Source organism: Ovis aries, chromosome 2 (assembly GCF_016772045.2).
Source record: "Ovis aries strain OAR_USU_Benz2616 breed Rambouillet chromosome 2, ARS-UI_Ramb_v3.0, whole genome shotgun sequence".
In the NCBI taxonomy this organism is placed as follows: Eukaryota; Metazoa; Chordata; class Mammalia; order Artiodactyla; family Bovidae; genus Ovis; species Ovis aries.
The window spans coordinates 83,083,717-83,110,338 of NC_056055.1; the positions used below are offsets into that span (position 1 = coordinate 83,083,717).

At 42.5% G+C, this 26,622-nt stretch overlaps 1 non-coding gene across 1 annotated transcript; it reads right to left on the reverse strand.

Moving 5' to 3' along the window:
• Window positions 1-11,020: 11,020 nt before the first annotated feature.
• TRNAH-GUG (transfer RNA histidin (anticodon GUG)) lies at window positions 11,021-11,092 on the reverse strand. Its single transcript has one exon. It is a non-coding gene; the product is annotated as a tRNA-His (tRNA).
• Between the last annotated feature and the right edge of the window lie 15,530 nt (window positions 11,093-26,622).

The window sequence follows — 26,622 nt, forward strand, 5'->3', positions numbered from 1 at the left end:
TCTTTGTAGATATGGAAGACACGAAGAATTTAATTCCTTCTTAAAATCACTGTATCACTACCTCTTTCGGAGACTTCAGCCCAAGGACTTACTGACACAGAGGGAGACCTCTGAGGGTAGGTTCTGGGCATCTTCAGCAAGATAATAGGTGGGAGAGACAGGTGTCACAGAGAGGGAGAGGATTTTTTAAAGTTTTCTTTACCTCCAGGTTGAGCCCGTCTGGGGTTAGGTCTGATGGACTAGGTAGAATTTTACCAAAGGGGCATCCAGGCAGGAAGAGGAAGCAGAGAAGGGAAGCCCATTTTTCTAGGGTGGGGAGCATTTAGGGGACAGTTAGAGAAAGATGAAGCGTGAACTGATCAGATCTGTCCCAATTTCCCCTCCTGAGCCTTTGGGCTAGAGGAGGGGAGGAGACTGAGTAAATACGGAGTGCTCAAGTCCCCAGTCCTTACTTAGGGGAGGTGGGGCTTATCCTGTGGCAGGCTCAGGTGGAGTATTTAGAATGAGTTGTATGTACTGTCTGTTCTGAGTTTCTGAGTGACGTGGATGACCCACCAATTCCTACTGCACCCAGGTGAACAGTGAGTCTTCCACGGGGCCAGATGGGTCATGTGGCAGGGCTTTAGAAGTATCCTCAGCATCCAAGAGAGCCAAGATGCAGCCAAGTCAGCCAGGAAGGGCTGCGAAACCCCAACCAAGAGGAGAGGAGGCAGAGTATCAGGCTCACCACCGTCACCTGCAGCACGTGTCCCAGCAGGAGCAGAGGGCAAGAGAGGGAGACGGTGTGGTCCACCCCCTCCTTCTACCTTAACAAGATCATGTGAGCCCTGCTCCCTGCCCCAGCTGTATACCTGAGGCCACTTTGTAGAGAGCTGGGAAGAAAGGGGCAGAAGAAAAGTGAAGACTAAACCACTGCTCAGCAAGACTGAGCTTTACCTATAGGGAGTATTTACCTTTGGGGACTGGACTAAAATTTAAACTGAGTTAGACAATCATTTCCTGCCTTTCCACCCATAGGGTGGGGCTTACAAGAAAGATCAGATTGATAATAAGCAATATAAAGAGATTACATTTTCTCTGTACATCTGGATTTTAGTGGGATTGAAATTTCAGATATTGCTGTATCCTTTTTTGTGCATATATTCACAAAAGCTTATCTCAGGCCACCTAATCCCTAGTTTTATTTTACCTCAAACCGAAGGATTGCCACAGTACATCAAAAGTCGATTGTGTGAAACTGTAATATTAGTCTGCTTGGCTGTCTATCTTATTGGCGATGAGCTACTTCACTGCAAAAGCATGATTTCATTCATTCCCCACCCTGCAACACACACATAGAATAACACCTTAGTAGAGACTCAGTAAGTGTTAGTTGAAATAATGAATGAGTGAAAGAATGAAAGAAATATGGTCAGCCTCTGCATCTCGGTTGATTCTCCACAGAGGGATCTCACCTGGGTATTCTTTTTTGTTGTTAATTGAAGTATAGTTGATTTACAATGTTGTGTTAATTTCTGCTATGCAGCAAAGTGATTTATTATACATATATATACATATATACACACATTTTTCTATTATCTTCCATTATGGTTTGTCACAGGATATTGAACATAGTTCCCTGTGCTATACATCAGCCCTACACTCATAGCAGCACTATTCACAGTAGCCAGAACATGGAAACACCCAAATGCCCATCAACAAATGAATGGATAAAGAAGATGTGATATACATACACAGTGGAACACTGCTCAGCTATCAAAAAGGATGAAATAATGTCCTCTGCGGCAACAAGGATGGACTATAGTGAAGTAAGTCATATAGAGAAAGACAAATTCCATATGATATCACTGATATGTGGAATCGAAAGTATGGCATGAGTAACCTATCTGTGAAATAGATTCGCAGACATAGAGAACAGACTTGCGGTTGGTGGAGGGCAAGGTGGGGAGGGATGGAGTGGACTTTGGGGTTATCGGATGCAAACCGTTATGTACAGAATTGGGTGTTCTTTACGATTGCAAGAAGGAAAATGAGGCTTCCTTGGAGAGCCTGGTGGCAGCCATTCTCCTTTATAGCCACAGTGTCCTTTCTTCTATCTCCATCTGTTTTCAATGGTTTACTTTCTTTTCCCTTTGCCTTTCTTCCCTGGGAACTCTTTGGAAATGAAGGTGACACTGGCCTGGAGAATGGAGAAGTTGTCCTGTCTGGGAGTATTCCCAAATCCTCCTGAACTACGACTCAGGAAGTCTTAAATTTGTATGACAATTTTTGGCTTAAAGGAAAAAGAGAGTCTTCTATTCACAGTCTGATAACTTGCTAATCTCTACATAAATTTTCTGCCTCTGCCTTCATCTTGCACCTCCTCTCCTTTTATCAGTTGTAATCTCTGTAGGTCAGATGCTGGCTACATGTTTTGTCTGTATGACTTCTGTACCTCTTCTGTGTTCCCATGACGCTTTAGGATGATACATTCTGATGGACTGCAATTGAATCTGTGCCTATTTTCTCCTTTAGACTGCACGCTTACTGAGAGCTTTCTTTTTCGGCATTATTGCATCTCCAGGTTTTATAGCATGGGCTCTTAACATATGCTTGCTAAAAGATTAAACCAGATATTTTAAATCTTTAAAAGCAGGAAAATAAAACCTTACTTTCCATTGCATAGAGGACGTTATATTTCTAGCTGCTTCATCAAGCCTACCAGATGTCAGAGAATGTCCACCCTCATCCTCACTACTCCTCTAGTTGAAGAGATGCCTGCATATTTCAGGGAGTGCCCAGGAAGACAATCAGAAATAAGTCCATTTTCATCTTCTCACTTGAACTGCTTTTATATGTGCCTTGCTCTGGAAACCTCCTAGAGCTCCTAAAGATCCAGAACCCCAAGTTGCTAAGTTGGGCTGTGCTCCCTTCAAGACTCACTGCATTGGAGCTAGGCTGAAAACCCAAGAAAGACAGGAACAAGGTTCCCGCCTTTCTGCTTATGCCCTTCCCACAAAAGCTGGAAGAGGTGTGTGTTGGTAGCTATCTCCGAAAAAGTCAATCCTTGACCCCTTTTGGGTCACAGTGCCAAAGGGAACCTTTCTCTGGACTCGCCACTGGGGACAAAAGATCTGTGTGTACTGGCGTCAGACCTGCGGTGTTCCTTTACATCATCTTATCATGCTGCAGGCCAAGTACCAGTTGACTTAATTGTTTCTTCTATTAACCTGAAAGCTTCATGGAGACAAAGATATAGTCTATTTGTATACTCTTACTTGATGGACAGGGAGGCCTGGTGTGCTGCGTTTCATGGGGTCACAAAGAGTTGGACACGACTGAGTGACTGAACTGAACTGAACTGAACCATCTCTTTGGGCTTCCCTCATAGCTCAGTTGGTAAAGAATCCGCCTGCAGTGCAGGAGACCCCAGTTCAATTCCTGGGTCAGGAAGATCCTCTGGGGAAGAGATAGGCTACCCCCTCCAGTATTCTTGGGCTTCCCTTGTGGCTTAGCTGGTAAAGAATCCACCTGCAGTGGGGGAGTCCTGGGTTCGATCCCTGGGTTGGGAAGATCCCCTGGAGAAGGGAAAGGTGACCCACTCCGGTATTCTGGCCTGGAGAATTCCATTGACTGTATAGTCTATGGGGTCACGAACAGTCGGACATGACTGAGCAACTTTCACTTTCACTTTTCACCATCTCTTTACCTTCTTTACTTATCATTGTGCCTGGCATATATTAATAGTAATAATTTAGCAGTTATGAGCGTAACAAAGCTACAGTGAATACTGTACTCTTTCTGAACCACACACTCTTCAAAATGCTTTGCTTATACCAGTTCATTTGATCCTCACAGCAATCCTTTGAGGGAGAGACTATTAAGCCATGGGCTTCCCAGTTGGTGTAGTGGTAAAGAACCCACCTGCTAGTGCAGAAGACAACCCAGATATTCTCTGGGTTGAGAAGATGCCCCTGGAGTAGGAAATGGCAACCCACTCCAGCATTCTTGCCTGGAAAATTCCCATGGAGAGTGAAGCCTAGCAGGCTACAGTTCATGGGGCTGCAAAGAATCAGACACGACTGAGCACAGAGCACATACACAGAGGCACAGAGAAGCTTACTAACTTGCCCAGGGTCATCTTAAAAGTGATGAGTAGAAGTGGACTTGCAACACAGGAATCTGACTCTATAGCTCATGTGCTTCCCCATTAGAGACCACACTCCACAGCCTAACTAGAGAACACAATACTACATTCTACATTGTTATGCAGGGCGACAGGCTCACTTGTGAAAGCAGATATAGTCAGACTGGCCTAAGGACATCACTTTCAGGGGGCTGAGGGGACTCCCAGCATGTCAGAGTTTATGAAAGAGATAGGGAGTCTGAACAGGATGTCGTCAGAGTAGAGAAGGGTATAAAAGAGTGAATGGTTTAAGAATATAAAAAAAGTAAGTAAGGAAAGTAAGGGGTACAGTTAGAGGTTGATATAAGTGTGCGAAATATGAAGGATATGTCTAAAGGAGATTTTAAACAAATTTCTATGTGAAGCTATCTCTAGAATTGCCCCAACACCTAGAAAACCTTTAGTAAGGACCTTCGTTATTTTTTAAATTTGGCTTTCTTTAAGTAAGATCCCTTACTGAAGCTGGGAGTCTTACTACATGGAGTTCCAGAATTGACTTAACTTTATAAGCAGTCTGAGTTATGTGAGTTAACTGTTACAGCCTCAACTCTGTCTCTGCATCTCTTGGGGGAAGAATGAGGAGAAATGGTGATGGTTAGAGCTTAAAAGTGGCTGTACTTAGGATATCCGATCAAATTCCCTCTTGTTTTGGAATTTGGGATATGCGCATTCAAGAGACTTCGAAAGGGAAAGAGAGAAGGAAAGGAAAAGATGTACCAAAATAAGAATGAGAGAAAGTGAGAGAGGATGTAGAAAAACCCGCTTCTTTGATTTGTATGGTGTGATTTCTGAAACTGCTCCAGCCTCTACATAAATCTATAGGATTTATGCAGCTTCATTAATCACACTTTCTTTGAAATGGAATTTTCTGCCTCGGAGCCTTTGAACATTGACATCCAAATACAATATATTCTTTTAAAATCACTTCTGGATAAAGGCAACACTGTTAAGGTAATTCCCCCAGATTGTAGGTGGAGTCTGTTTAGTCCTCAGATCTGGATGATAATATGTTGAAAATAGAACCTCCCTTCAGAGAACAGAAGAGTTCTGGCATGATTAGGATCCCAGTTGCAGACAGGCTGGGCCAGAAATCCATGGAGAGGAAAAAAAAGAAAGAAAAAGAGTGTCCTTGTCTTTGATGAATAATGACAAGCAGCGCCATCTAGTGACAACTCATGTTTATATTGGAGTCACTTGACGGTGACCTCTCTGCCAATCTCTTTGCTTATTATCAAACAGGCTGGAAAACAAAGAGTTCATCTTTCTGATGGCAATGTGACTTGAAATCAGAAGCCAGGGCTTAGGTGAAGACATGAGAGTGTTAAAACTTTTGACAATCAGAGTTCTCATCCAAAGCATGTTTTTCGGTTTGCTTTGGGGGGCTGACTTTTGAATGCTGTGAAGTTCAAAAAAGCAACAGAGAACAAAAACTGCATTCCTGGGAAGGGATGGAAGGAAACACTGTCATCGTCCCCAGGAGCCACACTAGATATGCATCACCTTCTCTGCCTCCTCGTGTTGCCCCTGTTCTGCTAATCAACTGAAGCACAGAGAGGTCAGGTGCAAAGTCAGACTGTCAGAGCAGCAGCAGTGGGATTTGAATCCCCACCTGCCCAGAAAAACGTTCTCTCTGATTCAGCTTTTGAGGGAATTTTCGTTCACGAGGCAGCTCCCAGGAAGGCTCACATTTCCAGGCCTGGCCACAGATCTTCAGCTTTTCAGGGTGACATGACTGAGATAAGTCACAACACCTTAGGACAGGTAGGGGCACTGGAAACGTGTCTCATACTTCTTACTGGCTGAGCTAGAGAGACCGGAAACGGCCCGCCCTTCAACTCTCTGTATCTGGATCCTATGGATGAAGTTGCAGCAGCTGGTGGGGGACAGGTAATCTCTTTCTGCAAGTCATCACCAGCTGCCACTCCTGGGGACACTGCTGCTCCAATGAGTTGGGCCTTAAGACCTCCTGCCCCCACAGAGGAGATGGCAGTCACATCCTAGCCCTGCAAGGCTCCCTGAAAGTGAATTGCATCTATTTCGATTTGGTTCTAAGAAATCATTTTCTATAAGTTAGTATATTTTTATTGCACAAAACAAACTACCTTCTTTATAATCAGGGACTAGATAGAGGTCGAGCCCATTTACTGGAGACTGTTCAATTAATAACTTGATCAGAAAATGCGAATTTGTTTTATTTATGGACATTCACTAAAGTCTGGAATCAAAAAGACTGGAATATAAACTCTCTTCAATTCAGCAGGTTGGTGATAGAGATCAAGAAGATAGGGTCTGAACAAAAAAAGAAGATCAGTCTGGCCTACTATATTGTAGAGAGCAAGAAAGAGGCATTCAGCTAAAGCCATAAGCTTATGGTAATAAAGCAAGCATATGTAGTTTTGAAGTTTTAGCTACTCAACTACAGTCACACAGGTAAAATATTTTATTTGAACAAACTCCATAGGCCCACTATAGAGATACACCAACATGAGGGACATAGATAGCTTATACAGAGAATTAATACTTCCTCTTGCTATTTCAGTTGATGTCCAAGAAAAGAAGTACAAGGAATTTTCCTGACTTTTCAGTGAGCAAAATCATTTCACAATTTGAATAAAACCTGTGGTTTTTTCCAGTAGTCATGTACAGATGTGACTGTTGATCCATAAAGAAAGCTGAGTGCCAAAGATTTGATGCTTTTAAATTATGGTCCTGGAGAAGACTCTTGAGAGTCCCTTGAACTGTAAGGAGATCAAACCAGTCAGTCCTAAAGAAAATCAACCCTGAATATTCATTGGAAGGACTGCTGCTAAAGCTGAAGTTCCAATACTTTGGACACCTGGTGGAAAGAGCCAACTCACTGGAAAAGACTGTGATGCTGGGAAAGACTGAGGGCAAAAGGAGGAGAGAGTAGCAGGATATGAGATGGTTGGATAGCATCACCAACTCAATGGATGAGTTCGCACAAACTCGGGAGATAATGAAGGACAGGAAAGCCTGGCATGCTACAGCCCATGGGGTCACAAAGAGAGGGAGACGACTTAGGGACTGAACAACAACAAGGCAATAACGCTGTCATCGATTGGTGAAAACTATAGCTGCCAAAACCATGTGATCCAAACCAGGATTCTTTTAGAGTACAATATTTCATCCATAAAGTTAAAAAGTTGTCAGGGACTCTAGTTTGTGTATGGCTTACCTTTGCCCTGTAATCCTTTATAGCTGACTTTTTTTGTTGTTGATTTTTTAAAAAATTGGAGGCTAATTACTTTACAATATTGTGGTGGATTCTGCCATACATTGACATGAATCATCCACAGATACACATGTGTCTCCCCATCCTGAAGCCCCCCTCTCTCCTCTATCCCCACCCTGTCTCTCTGGGTTGTCCCAGAGCACTAGCTTTGAGTACCCTGCTTCATGCATCGACCTTGCGCTGGTCATATAGTTGACATTTTTGAGAGATATTTTTTGAAAGATTAGATCAGAGTCACTCTAGATCAGCAGGTATGCCTGCCTGCTAAGTTGCTTCAGTTGTGTCCGACTCTTTAAAATCCTATGGACTGTAGCCCACCAGGCTCCTCTATCCAAGGGATTCTCTAGGCAAGCATACTGGAGTGGGTTGCCCTGCCCTCCTCCAGTAGGTACAGGCTTCGGTATAAAATGCAGACAATGTGAGCATGGAAGCAACAATGGGGTCTGTTGAGATATGTGTAAAATGCTTTTAAAAAACTAAAAGCAGATATTGTCTTGAAATTAATATAATTAAAACTTAGAATTTCTTCTGATCACTCAGGCTTTAACATTTCTGAAAACCAATTGGATATGGGTTTTGGAACTAGAATTCAATTTATTTTAACATGAGCAAGAAAGCAAGACAGTAAACCCAGTGTCAGCAAACTCTCTGTTGATGAAAACAAGCCCTGATTTCTACAGTCTGCAATCACGGTAACATGTGAAGAGGCGTGAACCAGGATGGTAAACTTGAATAAAGATCTGGCCACTTAGTGGATTCTGACTTGTGCTATCCCTGGTTCAGAGTCTATATTATCACTTTTTAAAATTTCTGAAACCACGGCAAGGACCCTGTTTCCTAATGGAAATCTCACTCTAGAGTTTCTACCAATGGAGGTTGATGGAGGAGGAGAGTACCAGGCACCTTGACTAAATAAGAATAAATATTATTTGTTACAACCCTACTATATGCCAGTGTTGAATTTGTATTACAGGCCTCAGTACTACGTTTTTTATTTGTTTGTACATTTTATTCTTTTAATTCTTGCATGAACTGCCTACTCTTCGTTCATTTATTTTACTCTGAGTACTTAGGTAACTTGCCCAAGTTCAAGGGGGTTTTTGTCAGAAGACTCGGAAGACTTCATGCTCTCACCTGGCCAAGGTGGGAAAGCAGTCAACCGGGGCAAGAAGGCCCCCTTTGGTGGACACAGAGGAGAGAGAGCATAAAATGCTCTCTTGTTCAAGCAGTTCCTCCAACTATGTCCCTAAGCTCCAGAGTGAGTCCGGAAAGTCTGACACCCTCCACTCCCCACTCCCCAACTGCTTTTCTTTCTTCACAAGTCACTAGAGATGTTAATAGTTTGGGAACTGAACTCATGAAGTTTGTTGGATTAGACGGCCACCAAATGGTGAATCAAGTAATGCGATGGGAAAATAGTGAGGTGGCTCCAGGGCTGGCAATTTCCTCACTTTGGGACTGGCCTTAAGACCAAGGGAAGGGCACCTTTTGTGCTGTGTCACTCTATCCCTGTGGACATAGCTGATTGGTCCAGTAATGCACACCTGACCCAAACGAAGCCAATCAGATCTTTCCCCAGGACTTTTGTGTACTGGCACGCAGGGGCTCTCCTGCAGATAGCAATGCTGTAAATATAAAGATTAGGTTTTGCTGTCACCTGCCACACTTTCTGCCATGTAGAAATTAGTTTGAGAAAATAAAGATGACATGCTGAAACAGATATGGGATGAGGTGGAGAAAGTGTGTCTTGATCATCTTTAATAGCCTGGTTCCTATTGTTTCTAAAGCCCCATTGTTCCTGCACCTAGATCCATCCCTCTCTTTAAATCAGTACATGTTGTGTTTCTGTCACTTGTAACCACTGAATCCTGGCTGACACAATCTCATTCCTCAAATGATTAATTCATTGCATTTTCAGTCTCCTGGCAGAACACAAATAACCTTGGCTTGGGCTTATTTTTTTATTTTCTTAAAGTATTTTAAATTAAACAACAATTGCAATTCAACAGTCTTCTTAGAAGCATTGTTAGTACCAGCCAGCTGAGAAGGTCATGCAGACTTGAAGCAGAGGCCAGGCCCTTTGGAGATGGGGAGGCAGAATTCCTGAGAAATACGGGCCTGAGGGCTGGGGTGGGGTTGGGCAAGAGAATAAACCACAGGAAGAAGAGATTCAGAGTATAAAATGGTTTTGAAAGTTGGTCTGGGAGGAAACAATAAACACATTTTTTAGAGCATTACATTCTGAGGCTTATCAACCTACGTGTGTATGCTAAGTCACTTCAGTTGTGTCTGACTGTTTACCACCTTATGCATTGTAGCCCGCCCAGGCTCCTCTGTCCCAGGGATTCTCCAGGTAAGAATACTGGAGTGGGTTGCCATGCCCTCCCCCAGGGGATCTTCCTGACCCAGGGATCCAACCCTCATCTCTCATGTCTCCTTCATTAGCAGGTGGGTTCTTTACCACTCTCACCCCCTGGGAAGCCCTGGTCAATCCAGGTCCAAAATCAAATAGAAACTGCTCTCTTTTTGTTGTTTTGTTTTGTTTTGGAAGAGACAGGCGGTATTTATTGCAATTGTTCTAGAATATTATTTCTAAGAATTCACTGATTCTAAAGGAACTAAATAGAATCTGTGCCTACCCTGAGCATATATTTTTATTTGAAATCCTTTTTAGTGTTACATAAATAACCAACATGAGTTTTTGATAGGCCATCCGTGAAACAGAGGCTAAAGGCTTTAAAAAATACCTTCTAGTGAGCAGTAAACTTCATTATTACACACTTATATTTGACATTTTCAGGCTGTATGGTTCATGTTTTTAAATCCTGGAGAAAGACCCATTAAAGTTGTGTTACTCACACTAATTCAACATTTAGCCATTTACAATACAAACCCCGGTCTTTTGGAAAATGTCATTTAAAAAGTTTCACCATATATGGACATAATTTATTGCTTGAGCCACATTGTCTACTTAGAATATGCCTTTTATCAGACCCAAATGCCCACTTCAGAGAATCTCATTTTGAGCAACAACTGGCTCCTTACATTATCCAATGAGGCAGGAAAGTTAAATTACAGCCAGTTCATATCATAGAAACAAAATGTTTCCTGCAATTACTGATAAGGGACAGTTCATTTTCTCTCTGTCATCCTGAAAAAAAAAAAAAAAAAAACCCTCCTAACAACAATTCATGCCTGGTTAAACAGGATTTCCACATCTACCGCTGATATCTTTCCAAATAATTCAGGGTTGTTATTACTGTACAGCCCTGGCAAGGCTCAAAAGCAAGCGGACTTGACGAGTCTGCTCAAAGCAGAGCTTAAGTAGTTGTAATTAATAATAATTACATGCCCACTACACTCCAGTCTTATCATATTATCCGTCAAGGCAAATAAAAAAACCCACACACAACACACTTACAACAGGGTTAGTGCGTTAATAAAGACACTCTGCACATGTCATCTTTCTAAAGTTTAAAATCTTTGCAGCGGTTCTGTTTTATTGATTTTTATTATTTATTCTATGTCTGGTTGCAAAATTTTATTAAATGGGCTTCAGCTTGGGACCCTTGCTATTCTCTTCCAAAAGTTCTCTCCCCTCCTGCCGTGACTCGGATTCGAACCGAGGTTGCTGCGGCCACAACGCAGAGTACTAACCACTATACGATCACGGCAAGCTACAGGGGAGCTGAGCACCAGGCTGCCTTTAAGAGCCATTGCAATATTAAAATTTGTGGAAACACTGCCATCTATTGCCTAAATACATACATTTTTTTAACACCGGTGAAGAGGTTTCAATAATCTCCAATTATTGAAAGGAACAATAACGAAGTGATTGAACATGAAATGAACATTGTTTCCTTGGCTGATGGGAGAAATTGTATTATATAAGACTCACTGGACTCACTGTCAGGAAATGATAATCAAAGTAACCAGACTGCGAGAACCCAGCCTGTTGACTCATGCTTCCTACTTTTAACCAATTATGAATACAGATTTCCCACCCTCAACCGCCACCACCAATTACATTGCATTAAATGACATATGAATCTGAGCCTCTTTTGTGGTTTCTCCACCACGAGCCTTCTTTCCATATGCTTAGGCAGCAGAGATATTAAAAAAATAAGGCAAGAACAAAATGGACTGAGGACCTGAGTGAGTCAGGAAGGCTTTAAGGGTGAGCACGCTCTGATAAAGGAAAGGTCTTTCAAACCCATTGATCCCTAAAGCTTTTTTTTTTTTTTTCCCCCCTGGGATATTTAGGTCTTGAAGTCACAATAATGCAGAAAAAAAAAAAAAGCTTCCTAATAACATTAGCTTCCTAATTTCTTCCACCCAGAGAAACTGGAGAGCTCCATGCTTAGTAAGATTCAAGGAGGCATTTCTAAGAAATTTCTTTGTTTTAAAAATTAAAGTAGTCTGGACAAGATATTCCCCAAAGGTTGAAAACCTTTATAAGAGAAAACACATCAAAACCCTCTTTATAATCACTGGAGTGTTATGGGGTGTCTCCTTTAAGCCTTCTGAATGGAGAGGCCTGGAGTGGTTGGGGTAGCTGGCACTGTATAGGGTGGCAAGGACTGAATCCATCTGTTGAGTGGGTGCCAAGAAGTCCAGTGGTTCTGAAAAAAGGGTATTTCTGCAAATAAAAGCTTCAGACACAAACAGTCACCACCCCCCCGACCAATCGCCTGTAGCACCTTCTGCACATGCGCACGCTAGTCTCTTCAGTCGTGTCCCACTCGGCAACGTTATGGACCCGCCAGGCTCCTCTATCCATGGGATTCTCCAGGCAAGAACACTGGAGTGGGTTACTCCCCTCTTCCAGGGGATCTTCCTAACCCAGGGATTGAACCCGAGTCTCTTATGTCTCCTGAATTAGCAGGCGACATAAAGAACTACTAGCACCACCTGGGGAGACCATAGTCCCTTCTATCTTCCTTCAAGCTCTCACAAGTCCATTTTCCTTCCATGGCGATGGAAGTACTGCCCTGAGTCCCTGAGCCTGCCCTCTGGCCTGATCAGCAATACAGGTGGGTGAATCTGGTCAAAGGTCACTCTGTGGCAGGGTGCAGAACACGTCTCCTTGCTGGCCAAAAGGAGGTTCCTGAAACACCATCTTTCGTGTTCCACCCTCATACTCTTTGCTATGGGCACATACCAACAGAACCAAAGGGACATCTCTGTTTTTGTTTTTGTTTTAATTTAAATCAACTCTCAGAGTACAAATTGTGGAAACAGATTTTCTAGTCTGTATGTAGGTCAAGGAGCAACAGTTAGAACTGGACATGGAATAATGGACTGGTTCCAAATTGGGAAAGGAGTACATCAAGGTTGTATATTGTCACCCTGCTTATTTAACTTATATGTAGAGTACATCCGGAGAAGGCAATGGCACCCCACTCCAGTACTCTTGCCTGGAAAATCCCATGGATGGAGGAGCCTGGTAGGCTGCAGTCCATGGGGTCACTAAGAGTCGGACATGACTGAGCGACTTCACTTTCACTTTTCACTTTCATGTATTGGAGAAGGAAATGGCAACCCACTCCAGTGTTCTTGCCTGGAGAATCCCAGGGACAAGGGAGCCTGGTGGGATGCCGGTCACACAGAGTCAGACATGACTGAAGTGACTTAGCAGCAGAAGCAGCAGAGTACATCAAGGGAAATGCCAGGCTGGATGAAGCACAAGCTGGAATCAAGACTGCAGGGAGAAATATCAATAACCTCAGATGTACAGATGATACCACCCTTATGGCAAAAAGTGAGGAGAAACTAAAGAGCCTCTTGATGAAGGTGAAAGAGGAGAGTGAAAAAGCTGACTTAAAACTCAACATTCAGAAAACTAAGATCATGCCATCTGGTCCCATCACTTCATGGCAAATAGATGGGGAAACAATGGAAACAGTGACAGACTTTATTTTCCTTTACTCCAAAATCACTGCAGATGGTGACTGGAGCCATGAAATCAAAAGACGCTTGCTCCTTGAAAGAATAGCTATGACAAACCTAGACAGCACATTAAAAAGCAGAGACATTACTTTGCTGACAAAGGTCCATCTAGTCAAAGCTATGGTTTTCCAGTGGTCATGTATGGAAGTGAGAGTTGGACTATGAAGAAGGCTGAGCATCGAAGAATTGATGCTTTTGAACTGTGGTGTTGGAGACGACTCTTGAGAGTCCCTTGGACTACAAAGAGATCAAACCAGTCAATCGTGAAGGAAATCAGTCCTGAATATTCATTGGAAGGACTGATGCTGAAGCTGAAGCTCCAGTACTTTGGCCACCTGATGCAAAGAACTGACTCATTGGAAAAGACCCTGATACTGGGAAAGACTGAAGGCAAGAAGAGAAGGGGATGACAGAGGATGAGATGATTGGATGGCATCACCAACTTGATGGACATGAGTTTGAGCAAGTTCCAGGAGAAGCCTGGTATTCTCCAGTCCATGGAGTTGCAAAGAGACGGACATGATTGAGCACCTGAACTGAATTGTGGCTCTGTCACTTATTAAATGGGGGAACTTGGGCTGCTTCTTAACCTTTGTGCCTCAGTTTTTTCACCTGCAAAGTGGAGATATTAGAGTACCTACTTCATAAAATTCTTCCAAGGATGCAATAGGTAATGACATGCCCAAAACTTAAACTAGGCCTGTCACATAGTAAACACTGTAGAGATGGTAGTTCTTTTATTTTGTTTAAATAAATATCTTTCCAAAGGAAATTTTGTAACATTCCATAAATTAAAAACAAACAAACAAACAGGATCATGTTTCCCAGAGATGATTATAAGATAATCTATGAAAACAAAATAGAATTAAATTCTGGCCAAATATTCTGAGCCCAAGCTCAGCTCTCAGTTTAAAAGGGAGGTGGGCAATAGTAGGAGAGCTGTTAAAAGAAAATAGCCTCTAAGCCAATCTTCTCAACTCATCTGAATAGTGGGGAGGAATGTGAAAAGGGAATAACGTTCCCTTCAAACGATGCAATACGGTCATTACCACCCCTCAGGTTACCTCACACGTTATGTCTGTCAGGCTAGGTTATGCTACAGTAACAGAGCCCAAATCTTAGTGGCTTAGAATAAAGAAGGTTTTTCTGTTGCTGGCGTTGCAGGTTCGCCGCTCTGTGTCTCCTGACTCAGAGACTCAGGCTAAAGGAAGAATTTCTTCAGGAACACTCCTCACTGTTTCACAAACGGAAAGAGCTCTGCAGTGTCTGGAACCAGCAACGGAAAGCTCTTCTCAAAGCTCATTGGCTAGAACTGGTCACATAACCCTGCCCTGCTACAAAAGCACCAGGCAGAGCACTGGGCCCGATGCCTGCAAGTCAGAGTTGAAAGTCTTGGGTGAACAGGATTCTTGACTCCCAGCCATGGTACTAGTGGAAAAGCAGCTTGGGGAAGTCTGGGAGGATGCAGACCTAAAGACAGACATGACTACGGAGCAACATTTCTGAACGCAGGAGCAAGGCCCAGCCTCTGAATGGGGTTCACCACACAGAGCTTCTCTTGGGTGTGTACATGAGCTTCCTCTTAGTTAGCAATGTCAGTCGTCTCGTGGTAGACTCCGAAACGTTCCCGCCTGTTAAAGTGGACTGGGCTTTTGCACAACTACCAGGCTTTCCTCCTGACCAGCACTGCCTTGTTAGAGATATATATTCAGATTTCTTCTATAAACACCAATATGTACAATCCACCTCAAAGGGGTAAATTGATGGAATCAAAGCATGGCTTCTGACTGCCTTTTCAACTCCTCTGTAATTTACTGATGACTTTACTGTGTCAGCTTTCATATTATTATCACCCTCCCACTAACAGATCTCTCACAAACTCCGGTTGGGGACCAGCTATAGTTCAGTCATTTTTCTGAATCTTAAAGATTTGAGAAAGAATAGGAGAGACATGTATCACTATTTCAAGCAGTTCTATTTAGTGAGACCGATACAGGGGAATGACAGAGAAATAACAAGATAGAATATATAAGGTGATGTCATGAAAAGGAATACACACACACATGTATATTGCTTGAAGTTATCAAAAATTAGACTGAAGTAGAGAAAGCCAGGGAAGGCGTGGTACTTGGTGGAGAACCAGAGTGAAAGAGCGAGAGGGAGAGGGCCTGCTTTCTCACGTCCTTTCTCCAGTCCTTCCACCTGCGTGGCCTCGGGCTAGTCACTGGACCTCTCTGGATCTCCGTTTCCTCATCAGTAAGGTGAGGGGAATTGGTCTAGAGGACCTATCAGATTGTTCACACTTCGAATGCAAACATACATTTAATTTAGAGAAATATATTCACAAACAATCTGTGCTTAGTCACGAAGTCATGTCCGACTATTTATGACCCCATGGACTGTAGCCTGCCAGGCTCCTCTGTCCATGGGATTTTCCTGGCAAGAATACTGGAGCTGGTTGCCATTTCCTACTTCAGAGAAACTTCCCAACCTAGGGATTGAACCCTCATCTCCTGCATTGACAAGCTGATTCTCTACCACTAAGCCATCTGGGAATCCCTCACAAAGAGTACCCAAGTGTAAAGATTTTGAAGCGAAGAAATCAATCAAAATAGAGGCATCCTGATAACTATACTGTTTTCCTTAAGTTCACAGAAGCTGTCCTTTCTGTCAGCTTCTAAATGTCTTGAACCTCATTTCCCAGCCCATGGCAACATATTTTAAATACAGAGGGATTGGTCTTTTGATTTAAGTTGTGTGTAAAGAAGAATTTCTTGCTGGTGAGGAGCATTTAGCTATAGGTTTCATTCCCAAAGAAGATGACTGCCGGCTTCCCTTTTCAGGAAGTTCTTAAAAATAAGACTTTTAAATAAGAAAATAAGATTTTAACCAGCGTTGTCTCAATGTTAGATGTGAGGGCACAACAGCTTTCCTGCCTTTCCTCTAGCTGGCTGAACACAAGATGCTCTTTCTGATGGAGTCGTTACTTCCTCTGATTTTTCATAATGGATTCTAACAGGGGAGCAGGGACTGACAAGAGGCCCTGGGACTGGGGGAGGCCTCTACCTCCCCAGCTGAGTCCTTCCTCCAGTGTCGTCCCTCCTACCTTTTTCCCAGACTCGGCTCTGTTTTTCTCCTCCTCACCCCTCTTCGTAGCTTGCCTCCTCCCTCACCGGGGGTAGGAAAATGACAGTCAGATCCATCACTGGGCTGGAGGCCAGGCAATCCGCTGGGTTGGGACTGGCCCAGTGCCCAGTTTTCAGACAAAGACAGGTTGGGAACCCCCTGCAAAGAAGTCCCCTCTGTCCCCTCCCCTCCCAAGCCCTGTTTCCAGTCAGGCCCCAACCAGCCGTGACCTTATAGGGACCTTAAAAACCACTTCTTTTCTTGGGTTCTTTCTGTAACTTCAGCCCCATACCAGGGAACAGGGTGGGAGGGTGGGTGGGTGGGTGGGTGGGTGTGTGTGTGTGTGTGTGTGTGTGTGTGTGTCGGTGTCGGTGCGGGTGTGGGTGTGGGTGTGGGTGTGTGTATGTGTGAGAGAGAGAGGAGGGGCGGGGAGGAAGGGAGGGAAGAATGGAGGGAGGAGAAGGCTGAACACCCTGGGTACACATACACAAGGGCATTCGGTATCTGTAAGAGAAACAAAGATGGCTCGTACACAACACTGAGAATATTCTCGGGGGGAAAAAAACAGTGCCTGACAGCAGAGGAAGACCAGGTACATTGCAGCTGCTGATTTTAAACTTTCAAGCGTGTTACCATTACTGTAAAGAATGCTGAAAGTGAAATGCCCTTACATGTGACCATCTCCATAGTGTTCCCTGCATGCATCAGAAAATCTTTGATTATGAGATATCACAAAACACGAGAGAAAATGCATTCTTTTTCATAATGCTTGCAACCACAAAATGTTTTAACAGTTTACATTTTGAAGGGTAAACTGCCTGGAGTGCTTTTCCCCCTTGCTTATTAATGAATTTGATTTAACCAAGTCAGAAATCTTGCTGTGGGGAAAGCAGGAATTGGGGGGTGGGGAGGAGTGGATGGAGGGGTTGTTGGTTTAATTTTAATTTTTTTTGCCTGAAGGCACCATTAGAAAACTCCAGATGCAAAGCTTTCTAATAGAATTCCTCATCTGACACAGCCCTTTGGAATACGTTGGCCTAACCTTTACGATATGGTGGGCCAGGCCCCTGTTTGGAAACCTTATGAGCGGGGCTGAGCCATGAGTGATCATATGAACCTGGCAGAATGGGACCAGGGCCATGAAAATCAATCAAGAGTGAAAGTTCTGGGCTGACAGCAGGAGCCCCTGAGGAAGGGGGAGGGTGGAGAGTGGGATTGCCAGGGCATACCCACAATCAGATTTTCTTTTCCCATCATATTAGGATCTTGAGGTTTTAAGGAAAAGAAGTGTTGGCAGAATGGGGACCAGTTAGCATTCTGAAGAATCATTCCTCAAAACCCTCCGCAGAGAAAGCTCAGGGCCCTGGCTCACCAGCTGGGCCTCTTTCTCTAGATCTGTTCCTTAGAGTGGCAATGATAAGTTGCTCTTTTTTTTTTTTTTTTCATGTAATAACTTTTAATGGAGTCTAATCTGTAAAAATACAACATATGGTTTTTCCAGTGGTCATGTATGGATGTGAGAGTTGGACTGTGAAGAAAGCCAAGCGCTGAAGAATTGATGCTTTTGAACTGTGGTTTTGGAGAAGACTCTTGAGAGTCCCTTGGACTGCAAGGAGATCCAACCAGTCCATTCTAAAGGAGATCAGTCCTGGGTGTTCTTTGAAAGGACTGATGCTACAGCTGAAACTCCAATACTTTGGCCACCTCATGTGAAGGGTTGACTCATTGGAAAAGACTCTGATGCTGGGAGGGATTGGGGGCAGGAGGAAAAGGGGATGACAGAGGATGAGATGGCTGGATGGCATCACCGACTCGATAGACATGAGTTTGAGTGAACTCCAGGAGTTGGTGATGGACAGGGAGGCCTGGCGTGCTGCAATTCACGGGGTCGCAAAGAGTTGGACACGACTGAGTGACTGAACTGAACTGAATCTGTAAAAATACTGAATCACTATGTTATATACACGAATTAATCTAATAATGCAAGTCAATTGTACTTTAATTAAAAAATAAAAATAAAACAGTATTTACTACTTACTGTTTTATGGATTAAATTGCATTTACTGACCTAAATTGTTATGCATGTTAAATGAGATAATGCAGTAAAATGTTTGCATAGATCCTGAACCATGTTCACAAAAAATTATCACATTAAGGCATCAATATTATTATAAGATAGCCCTACTCTAAAAAATTTTAACATAACAATATTTGCTCTTATAGTGACTGAGCTCTCATACATACAAGATGCTTGGCCCCAGTCAGTGTGGGGTTGGGGCAAATCCATGACACATCTCTGCCAAGGTGTGGCCTACATCTTACTCATCTTTCTCTCTCCCCCACACTTAACCTTAGTGCCTAGGACAGAGCATAGGCTGACTAGATTAAAAAATTATTTGGCTTGGGTGTGGACTGGAACTCTAAAGTTCGGTCTCCCTGTAAAGCTGCACAATGAGGTAATAAATATTTAAGACCTTTTAAATTGGCCTCTTTTCCTTAAGTTTAGGTGTTTTGCTATCAAGGAGCTTAAGTTTGCCTTTCCTGAAATAAATTCCACAAGTGCACTTATGTTGAATGGCATATGGATCTTTGTCCAACTCTGACCTCCTCTGTGAATGTCAACAATTTGAGGGGCCATAATCTCCCTGAAGTGGGGCTATGAAATAAATAAGCACCACTACAGATCAGGAAGGGACTGCCTACCCAACAGATCAGACGTCAATAACATGGAGATTAGCAATACAGGAAAATACCATTAGCATCCCCTGATCTCAATTCTCCGATCACAAGAAAGACAGACAGACAGACCAGGGAACTGGACAGCTTGATGGATGAACACTACATTACCTGTTCATGCCTTTGTCTGCTTTATTCATGATGAACTTTCTAATCTGAGAATATTCACGTAACCTCCTCTGCCTCATTGACTTTAAAAGGAATAATAAATCTGCTCCTTGTCTACTACACAAAAATATTAACAAAAATGTGAAACATTGACAGTGATTTGAAAGATGCTACACAGAGCATACAACTGCAATTATTTTTACTATGATAATCATTATGATAGCCACTGCTGATGTGGAAGACGGATATTAAGTTTACAAGATGAAACCAGATTCCTACCCTTGGTAACCCTAGAACCATAAGAAATTTTGGATGAAAAACCTGGCCTCCTGACAGCTTTCCCTTAATTATCATCAATTCTTTGAGTGGGCTGAAACAAACAACAACAAAAAAAGAGACAGAAAGAAAAAAAAGGAGGGAAAACCAGCCTAATTGAATGTAGGATAAACTATTCATTAGCAAGCTAAATAGCTACGACATTTAATAACCTATAGTGCCTCATGAAAAACCAAAACATTGCCAAAAGTAATTGAAGTTTGTGATTCTCTAAACTGTTATTTAAAGCAGGGTTTGGCAAGGCTCTGTGGGTCTGCACCACTTTTAATTGCATTTTAAAAATTCAGGATGGTGATTGAGTTCCCTTACTTGTTATTTGTGCGGTGAAATCCCTTCATAGTAAACTTGCTTATAGTGAAACCTTATGCGATGATTTTAAAGTTCAAAGCATGTGGGATCCATCTATATCAAAAACTGAGCTTTACTTTCTGACCTTTTAACTGACTGATTCCCAGCTGCATATAACTTCCAATCCTTTCCCTTCCTGTCCTAATTTCTAATGTGATGGCCTGAATCCTTATTCCTACCACAAAGCGTTGCTGGAAGGTTACGATGGACTCGACCCAGAGAGAGAAAATCTCCCATTGATGACTGAATGGGCCCTGGGGCAGAATCACCACCTAGCTGAGTTTGCCTGTGGAATAAGGAACAGTTGACATGAATCCTAGAGACCATTAAATATACATAATACATTTAGTACAGATCTTTCACACAGTACATTTATGAGAGGCATCTATGAATGCATGACCCTCATAATTGCTGAAGGGCTTCTTCACTCCCTGCAATTTCCCATGGATAATTATTTTTAAATAGCTACAATTTGTTGAGCACCTATTAATATAGCAGGTACTGCAAAACATTTCACAGGAATTAACTCACTTTATCCTCATGGGAACCTTAGGTATTACTTTGAGTTGCATGCCTGTTCAGTCATGTCCAACCCTTTGTGACCTCATGGACTGTAGCCCTTCAGGCTCCTCTGTCCATGGGATTTGCCAAGCAAGAACTGGAGTAGGTTGCCATTTCTTTCTCAAAGGGATCTTCCCAATCCAGGGTTCAAACCCACACCTCCCCCATTGGTGGGTGGATTCTTTACCACTGAGCTACCGGGGAAGCCCAGGTATTACTTTAAATGTTATTATTTTCTCTTTGGTACCAAGGTGCTGCTGCTGCTGCTGCTGCTGCTAAGTCACTTCAGTTGTGTCCGATTCTGTGGGACCCCATAGATGGCAGCCCACCAGGCTCCTCTGTCCCTGGGATTCTCTAGGCAAGAATACTGCAGTGGGTACCAAGGTGTAGAGTTGGTTAATGACCTTACTCAGGACTACACAGCCTCAGCCACCAGAGCTGGGAGTCAAACCTACAATGTGCTTTAGCAACATACGCCACTATTTATTGGGTTGGCCAAAAAGTTTGTTGGGATTTTCCCAGAAGATGTTCTGGAAAAACCCAAAAGAACTTTTTGACCAACTCAATACCATTCACATAATGCTGTGCCCCATGGGTATAATGTCCTGACTTTCCATTAAAATTTTTATGCTTCTTTCCATTAAACAGATTTAGTTTCCTATCCCAGAAAAGAGATCACTAATAATGGCTTCCACAGGAGACTGCAACAATTCAAAGAGAATAAGCAAAGAAAGCATTTGATAAAAATCAGGCAGTATGCAACCATGTGTTGGCTTTCTGGGGCTTCTATGACAAAGTAGCACAAGCTGGGTGGCTTCAACAACAGAAGTATGTTGTCTCACAGTTGTGGAGTTTTGGAAGGAGTCAGCAGGGCTGGTTCCTTCTGAGACTGTGAGGGGGAGTCTGTCCCATGCCTTTCCTCCGGGTGCTGGTATTTGCTGGCAAGCCTTGGGTTTCCTTGGCTTGCAGACATATCACCCTAATTGCTCCCTTCAACTCCATTCTCCATGAGTGCATATCTGTCTCTATGTCTGAATTTCTTTCTTTTCAAATGCTGCCAGTCATATTGAATTAGGATCTATCCTAGTGACTTCATGTTAACTTGATTTTTCAATAAAGACCCAATCTTCAAATAAGGCCCCATCCTGAAGTACTATAGGAATTATGACTCCAGCATATCTGCTGGAGGAGGATATAACTCAACCCCCCAAAACCAAGGGCTGTTATTTTTATTTGTAATAATGGTATTAATAATGGTCCTAACAACAAACGAACTTCCAGATGATCAAGCTGATTTTAGAAAAGCCAGAGGAACCGGAGATCAAATTGCCAACATCCACTGGATCATCGAAAAAGCAAGAGAGTTCCAGAAAAACATCTACTTTTCTTTATTGACTATGCCAAAGCCTTTGACTATGTGGATCACAAGAAACTGTGGAAAATTCTGAAAGAGATGGGAATACCAGACCACCTGATCTGTCTCTTGAGAAACATATATGCAGGTCAGGAAGCAACAGTTAGAACTGGACATGGAATAACAACACACTGGTTCCAAATAGGAAAAGGAATACCTCAAGGCTGTATATTGTCACCCTGCTTATTTAGCTTTTATGCAGAGCGCATCATGAGAAATGCTGGGCTGGATGAAGCACAAGCTGGAATCAAGATTGCGGGAGAAATATCAATAACCTCAGATATTCAGATGCTGCTGCTGCTGTTGCTGCTAAGTCGCTTCAGTTGTGTCTGACTCTGTGAGACCCCATAGACGGCAGCCCACCAAGGCTCCACCATCCCTGGGATTCTCCAGGCAAGAACACTGGACTGGGTTGCCATTTCCTTCTCCAGTGCATTAAAGTGAAAAGTGAAAGTAAAGTAAAAGTGCCCGACTCTTAGCGACCTCCTGGACTGCAGCCTACCAGGCTCCTCCATCCATGGGATTTTCCAGGCAAGAGTACTGGAGTGGGTTGTCATTGCCTTCTCCAATATGCAGATAACACCACCCTTATGGCAGAAAGTGAAGAGGAACTAAAGAGCCTCTTGATGAAAGCGAAAGAGGAGAATGAAAGAGTTGGCTTAAAGCTCAACATTCAGAAAACGAAGACCATGGCATCTGGTCCCATCACTTCATGGCAAATAGATGGGGAAACAGTGGAAACAGTGTCAGACTTTATTTTTGAGGGCTCCAAAATCACTGCAGATGGTGACTGCAGCCATGAAATTAAAAGACGCTTACTCCTTGGAAGGAAAGTTACGACCAACCTAGATAGCACATTCAAAAGCAGAGACATTACTTTGCCAACAAAGGTCCATCTAGTCAAAGTTATGGTTTTTCCAGTGGTCATGTATGGATGTGAGAGTTGGACTGTGAAGAAGGCTGAGCGCCGAAGAATTGATGCTTTTGAACTGTAGTGTTGGAGAAGACTCTTGAGAGTCTCTTGGACTGCAAGGAGATCCAACCAGTCCATTCTGAAGGAGATCAGCCCTGGGTGTTCTTTGGAAGGAATGATGCTAAAGCTGAAACTCCATTACTTTGGCCACCTCATGTGAAGAGTTGAATCATTGGAAAAGACTTTGATGCTGGGAGGGGTTGGGGGCAGAAGGAGAAGGGGACAACAGAGGATGAGATGGCTGGATGGCATCCCTGACTCGATGGACGTGAGCCTGAGTGAACTCCAGGAGTTGGTGATGGACAGAGAGGCCTGGAGTGCTGCAATTCATGGGGTCACAAAGAGTCGGACATGACTGAGTGACTGAACTGAACTGAACTGAACAGCAAACATGTAACTTTTATCCAGTACAGTGTTTGCAACCTGCCAGGAAGTGCGCCCCCCCCCCCCCCCCGGTGCTTATAGGGAGGGAGTGTTTGTGACTCAACCAATTCTGGGTGAGGTGGCAGGCAAAGTTTTCAGAAGGCTTTAAACCAATTTGACTATCCTGTGACTCTTCTGTTTATGTGTAGTTTTGGCTTTCCTCATCCCAGAAGAGGTAACGAGACAGTAGGAGGCAGACTCCCAGAAACTAGGGAAGGTAAGTCAAGGCTACGTAGCTAGTTGTGGCAACACTGGGATCACTGGCTTGCCAGTGCCACACTTTTTCTTGCATGTGATGTGAGTTATCACTTTCTTGCTCCTCCTTGGCAATCTCGCACCACCCACTTCCACCCATCATGCTCAGCTAACTTCCTATAGATGAAATCCCAAACCAATACCTCCATCTTCAGTTTCTTTCCTACAACACAATCCCATGTGTGTAATTAGCTATTCAACCTCCTTACTGGAAGTCCCAGAGTCATCTCAGGTTCAGGGTCCAAGATAAGACAGGTATCCCCAGCCACCCACCTCTCCTCTTTTTCTGTATCACCTTTCACAGGTAAAAGCACTCCATTCCCTCAATATCCCAAGCCAGAAGACAACTTGCTGCCATCCTCAGTCCCTTTGCCTAGCCATGCTTCTCATTCCATTTGTTCTAACTTGACACCAATTCCAACGCATTCTACTTCCGAACACTCTCAAGAATCTTGGATAACTCTGGGTTATACAGTTAACACTGTATCCCTCAGTGCCAAGCACAGTATCTAGTGCATACCAGGTCATCAATTACTATTTATTGCATGAACTGACAGAAAATAAAAATCCCTCTGTGACTCCCCACTATCCACAAAGTCCAAACTCTTAAGCAAAACTCTTAAGTACTATATGTCCCCAAACTATTATCCTAATTACATTTTTTTTTACTTTAAAAGAAATTAGTGAAATATAGTTGACTTACAATGTGTTAATTTCTGTTGTACAACATGATTCAGTTATACATATGTAAATACATTCTTTTTTCATATCCTTTTCCATTATGATTTATCATAAGATATTGAATATAATTCCCTGTGCTATACAATAGGACTTTGTTGTTAATCCATTATATATATAATAGTTTGCATCTCTAATCCCAAATTCCCAATCCATTCTTCCCCCACCTCATTCCTCCCCTACCCCATAATATACTTTTTAAATATGAAATTTATTGTATTTATACAGAAATCCATGAATATTGTTTTCATCATTATTTTTTGAATTTTTCTTAGCCAGGTGAGATAAAAAAGTGAAAGTCATTAGTTTTTTTTGCCAGTGTTGAATATGTGTTTATATTTTCTTACTTTGGACTCCTATTTCCAAAATCCTTTCCTGAACTATATCCCCATCCATTTCCCCACACTAAGACCAGCAAAACAAAACTATTTGCCATTTTCCAAGCATTGCTTATGATTTTCACACCTCTAGTTATGAAAAATTGCATATTCAATATGCTGGCTTCCGATATCAGTGAAGCAGCCAGATTGAGATATCAAGCAGTCAACTGAATACATGAACCTAGAACTCAGAAAAGAGACTTCAGGTTGAAATAAGATGTATGAGAGACATTGCATGTATATAAGTGGTATGAAAACCAAGGCAATGAATGAATTCACCTAGAGAGAGAGTATACCAAGAAGAATGTTCACAAACTCAACACAAGTTCTCAAACCAGACCTGTAATTTTAAGTGACAGAAGATCATTCAAGCAGCAATACTAGAAGGCAATGTCCCAAAGGAACTGACACATGGGTGGCTGTTGTTTAGTCACTAAGTCATGTCCAACTCTTTGCAACCCCATGGACTGTAGCCAACCAGGCTCCTCTGTCCATAGGACTTCCAAGGCAAAAATACTAGAGTGGGTCACCATTTCCTTCTCCAGGGTATCTTCTTGTTTCAGGGATCGACCCACATTTCCTGCATTGGCAGGTGGGTTCTTTACCACTGAGCCACCAGGGAAGCCCTACACACAAGTTACAGGAAGCAATGAAAATAAAAGATTTGGATGTAAACATCGTAATGGTAATTGCTAAAGCTCTGGCCAAATAAGAGTAGATTATCTCTGAAGTTATTACGAACTTCATGCCAGACAGCAAGATTTGTTTTCATGATCAAGTGCTGGAAAACTCAGAAATGTAACCAGGAAAACAAAATTAAAACAAAGTGTAGATGAAACAGCCACCATTTCCTTATGCAGACATTTGACATTGATGTTTCCTCCTTATCCCCATTCCCTCGTTAACTTCTAAAAGAAATGCAAAATATGTCCTATGAACATTTTTAATAATGAAAAACTAGAAATAAGGTCAACCAACTCAAAAAAATAACACTGCTGGGACCACCTAAGTCCTGCCTCCTCATGGGGATAATCAATGCGCTCATTTTTGTGATAACCTTTTCCTTATTTTTCTTTATTGTGTTACCACCTATGTGTGTATTCCTCAGCCATAAATTGTTTAACTCTTCCTGGTTTTGAACTTTACATAAATGGGACAGTACAGTATACATTCCTTTGCAGCCTGTTCCCTATACTCACAGTTACGTTTGCGAGCTTCACCCTCGCGGCTGTATGTAGATGTAGACAGTTCATTTGCAGTAGCGTGTATATAGTACTTTTTTATACCACAATTTTTGGCTGGTATTTAGGAATGTAGTTTTTCTATATTGATTTTTGTTTAGCAACCTTGCCAAACCTCTCATTAACTCTAATAATTAATCTGTACATTTAGGGGTGAATTTATATGTCCATAATCATACGCATCAGTTGCAAATTATGATCATTTTGATAATTTCTATTTCTTTTCCTTGTCTTATTGTGTTGGCCTATGCATACAGTACAAGTTTGAAGGAAAGGGGTGATAACAGACACTCTTGGTTTTTCCATGATCTTAAAGAAAACTTTAACATCTATTACTAAATAAGATCTTTATTGTTAGTTTTTGTAGATATCTTTTACCAGGTTAAAGAAGTTACCTTCCATTGCCAGTTTGCCTAAGAAATGTTTCTCTTTTGTAGAATTTAGATCATGAAGTGAATATTCGATTTTAGCAAATACATTTTGGTATCTACTGAGATGATCATACACCCTTTCTTTTAGTCAATCAGTTTGTCTGCTAATTTTTCAAATGTGAAACCAAACTCGCTTTCCTGAAATAAACCCAACTTGGTCCTTATGAGTTTTACTTTGAAGGCAC